This window comes from Mastomys coucha, unplaced genomic scaffold (genome assembly GCF_008632895.1).
Source record: "Mastomys coucha isolate ucsf_1 unplaced genomic scaffold, UCSF_Mcou_1 pScaffold9, whole genome shotgun sequence".
Taxonomy (NCBI): Eukaryota; Metazoa; Chordata; class Mammalia; order Rodentia; family Muridae; genus Mastomys; species Mastomys coucha.
The window spans coordinates 85,493,574-85,502,548 of record NW_022196915.1 but is presented as its reverse complement, the minus strand read 5'-3'; the positions used below and the strand labels follow the sequence as shown (position 1 = coordinate 85,502,548).

The 8,975-nt window shown below is 38.5% G+C and overlaps 1 protein-coding gene across 13 annotated transcripts in view; it reads left to right on the top strand.

Annotated features, from left to right (window-relative positions):
- The window catches only part of Klf12 (Kruppel like factor 12), a 411,614-nt gene that overhangs the window by 119,423 nt on the left and 283,216 nt on the right, over positions 1-8,975 (top strand). The window lies entirely within an intron of this gene.

Below are 8,975 nucleotides of genomic sequence, written 5' to 3'. Positions count from 1 at the left end.
TGTGTGTGTGCTGCGTGTGTGTGTGTGCTCAAAATCAGACCAAATCTACTACCACCTAGCTTGTGCCCTTGGCATTAAGTGCCACCTCTTCACCATTTGCCTGTGATTGTCTTCCTCTTTGAAGCCCTTCTCGTTTCCTTCCCTTCCCATATTCTGTTCTTTCTCTCGAGTTCCCATGACATCGTTAAGTATGGCATATTGATATAGCTGAATATTGAAAAGAAATCAGTTTTTCCCCTTTAAAATGTGATATACATTTTAATTCAACAAAATAGGTATCTTTTATGCACCATTAAATTAAAGGACACATGTGAATCAATCTAGTCAATATTAAATGTCATTCAAAATAGTAAATATAATAACTTTCACTTATCTGTATTTGGCTCACCTTCATTGATAATAAGCTTCTTTATGCTAGGTGTTGTAACATATTGTTCTTCATGTCCTCTATTCTTGTGCTAGGTAGTTTTAACTATTAACCTGACACAAGCTAGGATTACCTGGAATGAACATAATAATTGAAGATTGTTTAGATCAAATTGAACCTTGGATGGAACGTAGAGTGTTTATTGATATGCGGTACCCAGTCCACAATGAGTGGCACCATTCCCTAGGCAGAGATCTCTGAACTTGAAGGAGCAAGCAAGCAAGCAGCGTACATGCATTTGTTTTTCTCTGTGGAGGTTATATGACTGGCTTACTTTGAGCTTCTTCTGCCTCGACTCTACCCTGATGGAGTGTAACTGGTCACTCTGTGAGTCTGTTGAAGCCTTTCAACCCTGCGTTGTTCTTTGTCAGAGTACTGTATCACAGTCAAAGAAATGACACTAGGACCATGCCTGCCCTCTAAGTAATTCGTGGATGAATGAATAGCAGTGCATTTACCATCCAATTTAGATGGTTATTAGAGTGCCATTTATCTCCTGCTCTGTGTAAGCTGCTAGGATCCATATGAGTGCACGCTCTAATTTCAGTATTTTTCAGCTTGTATGGAGGTCCTTTTTTTGGTCCTTATGAACAAGAGTAAACTTTAGTAAATCGTTTCACCTTCTCAACCAATAGATTTTGATTTTGTGGTATGTGTTGCCATGAGAGAAGTACAGAATGAAGCAATGCATCTGACAGTGTTTTAATTTGCTCATCATTGAGAAGTATTAATTGGTTGTGTTTCTATTGCGATAGCTTTCTATTGAGGACAAGATTATGGGCTACATAGGACAGAGATGGTGGTGTCTATTTGAACACACTTAGAGTGATGTGTTCAGCCCCTAAGGCATGAGCATCCCAAGAGAGATTCACTGCAAACACAGAATCCTCCAATTTCTGTATTGCTGTGTCCAGATCATTCTGGAACATATTCTGCCTTTTCATCCATCTACTAAATTTTTTCTTAAAATCAGCTTTGTTTAGACTTCCTTGGGTTCAGAGGTTAAATATACATGCATTTAAAAGAAATACTCAATCTGATAATTTCTAATTATTGTTAAATAATTTAAGAATGCCAATTTCATTTAAATGTCAACTGTAATTAAGCATGTGCCATTTGCTTTTCTACTCTGGTCTTTCAATTTGATGGAATGTTTCTCCACAATTTGATAAATATTTGTTTAATTTCACATGAGTGAATTGAAAACTGAATAAGAGCAACATATTTCAATCAGCCATTGTGATGGGCCGGAAATTTTTAATTCCATAAGCAAAGTGTTTACTATACATTTGCATGGACCTTATCTTGTTTAGTGTTGCAGATAGAGCTTTTGAGGCCCCAGCCAATGGGAAGCCAAGTTTGCATGCTGCATACTGAGTAAGGGGACTCACTCACTCTGTATGCCATAGATGCTTGGTATATAAAAGTTTGGGTCTTCATCTGCTTCTGTTTGGAGCTATGTTCTGACACCATCTACTCAAGTGGATTAATATGTAAACCTTATGCTGTATTTCTTAGGAACTCAGTATTTTGTAATAGGCATGAATTATGTGCTCTCTTAATTAGCTTTCATAATTCTATTTTTCAATGATAGCAAAATCTTACAACCATATTTTAATGGTATATGTGTACCGTAGAGATTGCTGTCATGCCTGGGAGCCCTATTCTTTCCATACCTCCACCAGTCTCCTAAAGACTCCAAAGGTTTTACTACCTTCTGCATTTTACCTCTTTGGGGGGATTAAGAGAGGGGTGCTAATATCCTTAACCCTTTAGTGCAGGCCTGTGTGTGGTCAATGATTCGTATTGTTCAGTTTTGTGGTGGGAGTGTGGCAAAACGTATTAATACATGTGGTAGCACTCATGTTCTTATATGCCAGGACAAATGCCACATGCTTTCGTTTTGTCACATCCTCCATCAAATGAATTAGACACACAAGGACAAAATATAATCATCCTGTCAGGCCGTTGCAACACCAATCGGAGTTTAGACTGTGCAGTTCACTGATAAAATGGCAATTATCCTTGAACATAAGCATTGCGTCCATTACTTTTCAGACCGTTATATTGAGCACAGTATTATGTCAAAGGAAGCGCTTAATTCATTGGCTATGGTTACTTTCTTTTAGGGCTCTGCTTGTTCTCTGGGCTCAGGGAACAATGTAGTGCTGTAGACAGGAAGTTAGGAACTGTGGAAACAGCAGACTCTGTGTCCCTATGCTCTGGCTTCAGCTCTGCCCTTTGAAAGTGGTCCTTCACAAGTCAACCTGCTCCTAGCAACTGCTCCAGCTGCCTTCTCAGAGGCACCTCACTTCTTAAAATGTGCTTGTCTCTCTGTTTCAGTTTCATCATTTTTTAAAAATGGCGAAGTCTTCTTACGTGGAAGCGTAATTTTCCAGGACTAAAACTGGAAATAGCAAAGGGGAGTTTACAAACAAAGACTTCTCGATCAATAGATATGCAGTTACAATTCCAGGGGGATCGTTATTGAATATGGGTTATTAATGACCTTTGAATCCCATTTCTCCTAATGCTATTAGCTATTGAATGTCTGAACTGCCTTCATGATCGAATTATGAACACCACATGAGTGTGTAGGGTGGCGGCCTTCTTTCTCAGTATCCCCAGGGTTGGTTTGTAGGAAACAACCCTAGTCAGGGTTGAAAGTCACATTTGTGAGCTTTCTGTAAGATGGCTCAGCCACGAGCTCTCAGGAAAGTTGAAGTGGAGATAGACTTTGTGCACTCGATTATAACTATTGGCAATAAAGATGCAGTTTGCATTTATAGAATATTAAATATGAACTATTCTGTCTTCTCTACACATTACAGGCATGCTGTTTTTCAATTTCCAATAAACGAAACCAAAATGTACTGTGTGTTGCAGGGAGTGGGGGTTGAGGTGTAAGCCTATGATAATCAGTTCAAAATAAGAAAAGCGGGGAGGGGGGCATATAAATGGTAAACCACTCATCACATTCCTCAGAAGTATTGTATGATGATTCCCCCTTGCTCTGCTCTCATACCTGGACCCTTCCCATGATGCCAAAAAGCTTTCCTCACACAGAGTATGCTTGTGAGAATCTGAAATTCTATATATACTAGAGTTCTTACAATTTCTATACTGCAATTGGATTATGCAGTGAGCAAGAGAAGGGTTGGAACTTTGTGTGCAAGCATGTGCGTGCGTGTATGTATGTGTGTGTGTGTGTGTGTGTGTGTGTATGTATGTAGAAAGACAGAATATTATAAAATAACCAGGTGATTAGAAAATATGTCCCTCCTGACTTTTATTTCTCTTTGGATGTTAGCACATATACTCAACAGGGAGTTCAAGTCCTGTTTGTTTCTATTTTGAAGACATCACTCTTCACATGGGTGGATTTGCTGGTCACTTGTGACCGGGGCTTTACAATACTAGAACACTAATTTGCTTCTCTACAGAGAGCAGCACTTTTCCCTTGGAAATCTACTTGTCTTCTTTGGTAGTATGTGGTACTGTGCTCTGATGTTCAGGAGTTCAGAAGAGAAACAGTAGGTGTCACTTGTCACTTAGCAACAAGGATCCTACTTTTTATCAAGCATTCCTTTAAGTCAAAATAGCTCTAAAACATACCACTTAGATTTGCATTTCTTTCCAGAAATATTTAGATTAAGCTTCTAATATTTTTAGTTTCCAGGATATTCACTGTGACAGATGAAACAGAAATAAATTTAAATAATAAAAACTCAGCTTACATGGTAGAAACTTTAATACTTAAAGTACAAACTGGGACCTATAATACAGTATCTCAGATTTACATGCACAAAACCCGCCTGTCAGGTTCCCTCTTCAGCTGTTAAACTTATGGTAACTGAATGGAATATGTATATAAATCTTTATTACTTGATTTCTTTTCATCAGTACCGGAAAATGCAGAACCACAAGAAATGAAACAGTCATTTATAAACCTCTGTCTCGAAAACTGAATTCCAAATGGGCTTGCTGTAACAGCACCAGAATTCAATTTGCCTGAAACAGAACAACTAAATTACCTTTGAGCAGAGAGTGAAGTGCCCTGAGTCGTCAGATGGCTATAAACACATCCAAAATGTGTTTCTCTGTCTCAGTTTGAACAGACATAAAAGGACTTCCAGGAGACATAACAGCAAGTGGACAGTCAGTCCTTGGTGCTTACATGTGCTTAACTGTAACTTTTAAAGGTTGAGAGCCTAATAGAGGGTTGAGTTGTGATGGAAAGGGAACAACCTTGAAGTGTAGAGAAACTTCCTGTCTGGACCCTGGAAGGTATTTCAAATGACACTTTATTTGTTGAAAATATCCCTCTTTGCTATAGCCAAGGTTACTTCTGTAGTCCATGGTGTAAAGTATTTCAATGCTAATAGAAGCTGGATGATCATGTGTAGAAATTCAGAGAGAGAGAGAGAGAGAGAGAGAGAGAGAGAGAGAGAGAGAGAGAGAGAGAGATGAGCCAGAGGCATCTCTGGTTTTTAACTACTAAAAAGAAGCAAACACAGCTGTACTTTCTCCTGCTTCTTCTGACTTTAATACACATTTTATTTCTGGTTCCAGGCAGCACCATTTTTATTGAGAACAAATCTAAAATTCTTTCCATGACCTTTCTACTTCCTCATGTTTGTATTTCTTAGAAGGATAACACATCCTTTGCTGTCCTTTGTCTAATGACAATATAGAACAGTCTTAGAAACCAGGCAAGTGAGTTTCACACTATGTGATGAGGCTTTAAAAATTTCTCTAAAGATTTATTATCACTTTAAAGGATAAACACAAATGTGAGGAGTATGCATACATGTGTACAGGTGTCCCAAGGAGTCCAGAGGCATCAGATCCTTCTGGAGCTAATGGCACAGCTGGTTTGATCTACCCAACTTAAGCGTTGGGAACTGAACTTGGGTCCTCCACAAAAGGTAGCAAGTGCTTTTAAGCACCAAGCCATCTCTCCAGCCCATAGGTTTTTTTTCTTCTTTTAAACTTACCTTTACTTTAAAAATAAAGCCGGAAGGAAGTGTGGTAGCCCTACATAAGACACATGGACACTGAACAGTTTGACCCTTGCACCCATCCAACACTTAGTTTATCCAATAACATAGAAAATCACTGGAAAGAGTGCTGGTTTAAGCTGATGAATTCTAAATGACTATTTCTGCCTCTGAACTTCATTTTCAGCTTGGTACTGCTCCTGGTTTGCTACTGCAAAACCAAAGAGAAGATTCTGTGGGGGAATTATGTGATTCCCAGTAACCAATATATGTGGTGTGTGTGTGTGTGTGTGTGTGTATTCATATGTGAATGTGTATGTATATGCATGCCATGTTTAGTGGTCATTCTACTGAACAATTTACTCAGCACTAATACCACGAGAAAATTCTCAGGTTTCTATGAGCTTCTGCAGAGCAAAATGCCACAGATCTTCATGTGCGCTAATATATCTCATATCAGTCAGCTAATGATGCTTAGTGTGAATGGCTTCTGCCAGAGAAACACAAATTAAACGTCTATTTCCTTGATACAAACACCAATGAATGGTGTGTTATAAATTATCAGTAGACCATTGTCTAGCACAAGATTTGCACTTTAAATGTTTTATACTAAGAAAACATAGATGATAGTGATATCTAACAAGAAATAAGAGATCTTTGTCACAAGTTGTTTTTTTTTGTTGTTGTTCTTCATGTTTGTTTGTTTGTTTTTTTTTTTTTTTTTTTTTTTTGATGTGGCCACTGATACTCAAAATGTCTCTGCTTTGAGAAAACTTACTAGATAATTTCAGAAATTTATTTGGCAGAGATAAGTAAGTGTAATTCAGAAATTGACAAGAGATTAACAGTTGCTGGAAATATACACTTTTTTTATATTTTATATCATGCTTTGGTTTTTAAGGGGAGGTGAGAAACCACATAAAGGTCCCTTATCATGAATAAAATCTGAGACTCATCTGTTCTGTCGCATGGCCTCCATTGAGCAGAATCCTTTTTTTTTTTTCTGTTAAATATTTCAGCCACTGATTAAAGACTGCCAATCCTTGTGTTTATGGCACTTAAGGTTTTATAGATTACTATGTAAACATTTCTTCAGTTAGGGTCAGCATGGGAGACAGAGAAAAATTAGTATCAGCCTTCCTGCCTCTGTGGAAAAGCAAATTGGACCTCCATGATCCTGGATGAGTTTTTGAAGGGCATGCTGCCAGTGGATGATGGCTCTTAGATTAGAGAGCCATCTTCGTAGCCTAGATGAGCCTTCATTTTCTTACATTCACTTGTGAGGCTCCTAGGCACAGCTAGATCTTGAACAGTCTCCTAGGAGTTTGAATTGGTGAAAAGCAAAATTCATGTTGTCTTAAAAACAAGGCGCTCTCCAGCTTTATAACATCTGAGGGTTCACATATAAATTGCCATGTCTGTGAGGGTAGGCGGTAAGATTAAACCATAAAGATTTTCACACAGCAGCTTGGGACAAAAATGTCAGATTCTGTGGAACCCTAAATTGTTTTGTTGGATACAAAATACAGGTTCCATCAATTTCATCATGGGCAAGTGGATCTAAAAGTAGGTTGTGTACTCAACTAAACCATCCGGATTCTGTATTGAATCTCCAAATTCTGCAAAAATGTACAGTATTATGTATACTTAATATAGTTTAATGTTTAATTCTACAGATTGATTGTATAGATTATGTAACTAAGACCTAAATTACTCAAGTAGCATATCCACATAATAAACATAGAAAGTTCCTTTATCTGCTTTTTCTTTTAGTTTTTAGTCTTTGTTTTTTTTTCATTCACTTTATAAGCACCCATTGATCTAAAGTTCTGTAGGTTCTCCTTTGGGTATCCTGGGATCAGTGGGAGCACTGGCTGCATGACCTTCTTCTCCCTGCAGAAACCCAAATTGGCAGGGATGAAATCTGTGGTGCAGGATGGGAACAGCATGGTGGTTGAGGTCCCCTTGAGAGTTTCCTCTCCTTGCTAAAGTCTTATGTCTATCTAGGGTGAGGGTGCAGGTGAGGGTACAGGTGGGGGTGCAGGTGAGGGTGCAGATGAGGGTGCAGGTGAGGGTGCAGGTGAGGGTGCAGGTGAGGGTGCAGGTGGGGGTGCAGGTGGGGGTGCATCTTTACCTCTTACACAAAAGTATCATTCAGGCTACCAGGGGTCTTGGTTCGTAGAAGACTTACATGTAAGGGTGTGTTAGTGTTATTGGTTGTCTTAGTTAGGTTTTACTGCTGTGAACAGACACCATGACTAAGCAACTCTTATAAGGACAACATTTAATTGGGACTGGCTTGCAGGTTTAGAGGTTCAGTCCACTATCACCAAGGCATACATCCAGGTAGTCATGGTGTGGACAGAGCTAAGAGTTCAACATCTTCATCTGAAGGCTGCTCGTGGAAGCCTGATATCCAGGCAGCTAGGATGAGGGTCTTAAAGCCCACATCCATAGTGACACACCTACACCAACATGACCATACTTTCTAATAGTGCCAATCCCTGGGCCAAGCATATACAAACCATCACACTGGCAATTAACAAAAAATTTAGCCAAATATTAGGGAGTAAGTAATGATAGATATACTGCTCCAATGAAGTATTAACTCTTTTATATAAAACAGTAATGTGTTTAAAATCACTCACAAAAAACAAAACAAAACAAAACAAAAAACTTCATGATATTGCTGCCTTGTGATATCCAGAGATTTTACTTCTCAATTTCTATACATGCCCGAGTTAAAGGATGCCCAAGTTCCTATCATAAAACTAGAGTTAGGTATAATAACCTGTGCGATCCTCTTCCTCTGTAGTCTAAGTCACCCAGTGGGTCATTTTTAACAGCTCATAGGTCACTTGTAGTACCTAATCAAAAGTCCCTGTCATGTGGATATGTTATGTATTACATTGTTAGGGGAAATGACACATATGCACACTCAGTGCAGATACAAGTTTTCCTCCTCAATATTTTTTGATCAATAGTTGACTGAGTCCATGTATGGAGCTGACAGTGTATAGCTATGAACATGTATTAAAATATGTATTGAAATTTACAAGATTATAAACATTGTTGAAAAATCTTGGCCTATTCTAAGAAGTTAGAACTGATTGCAGTTAAGTGCCCTCTGGAGACTACAATGGACAAGATACGCTTGATGACATCATGTCATTGATGACTTTTTCTGTATTTTAAGGGATAATATAGTATGGTTTTATATGGTAAAGTAGCAGTTTATTCTGGATTGCATGAGACTATTTCTAGTTTTTCATTAATATTAAAATATTATGTTGCTTTTTTAGTAGCCTTTCTAGTAGTATGGTAAATTGCAGGTCATGTCAGGGGTGTGTCATGAGGAATAGTAAGAGATGGAGTAGGGAAATGCAAACCATGGGGCAACACATCCCAAGACCATAGAACGCATAGACACTTCACTAGGGGCTTTAGCACCAAGAGAGTTTGCATTCTGTGGATGTACAAGAACACACATAGAAAGCTAGGTCATTGCCACAGCTCACAGGCATTGGTATAGACTGGGTACTGTCAAT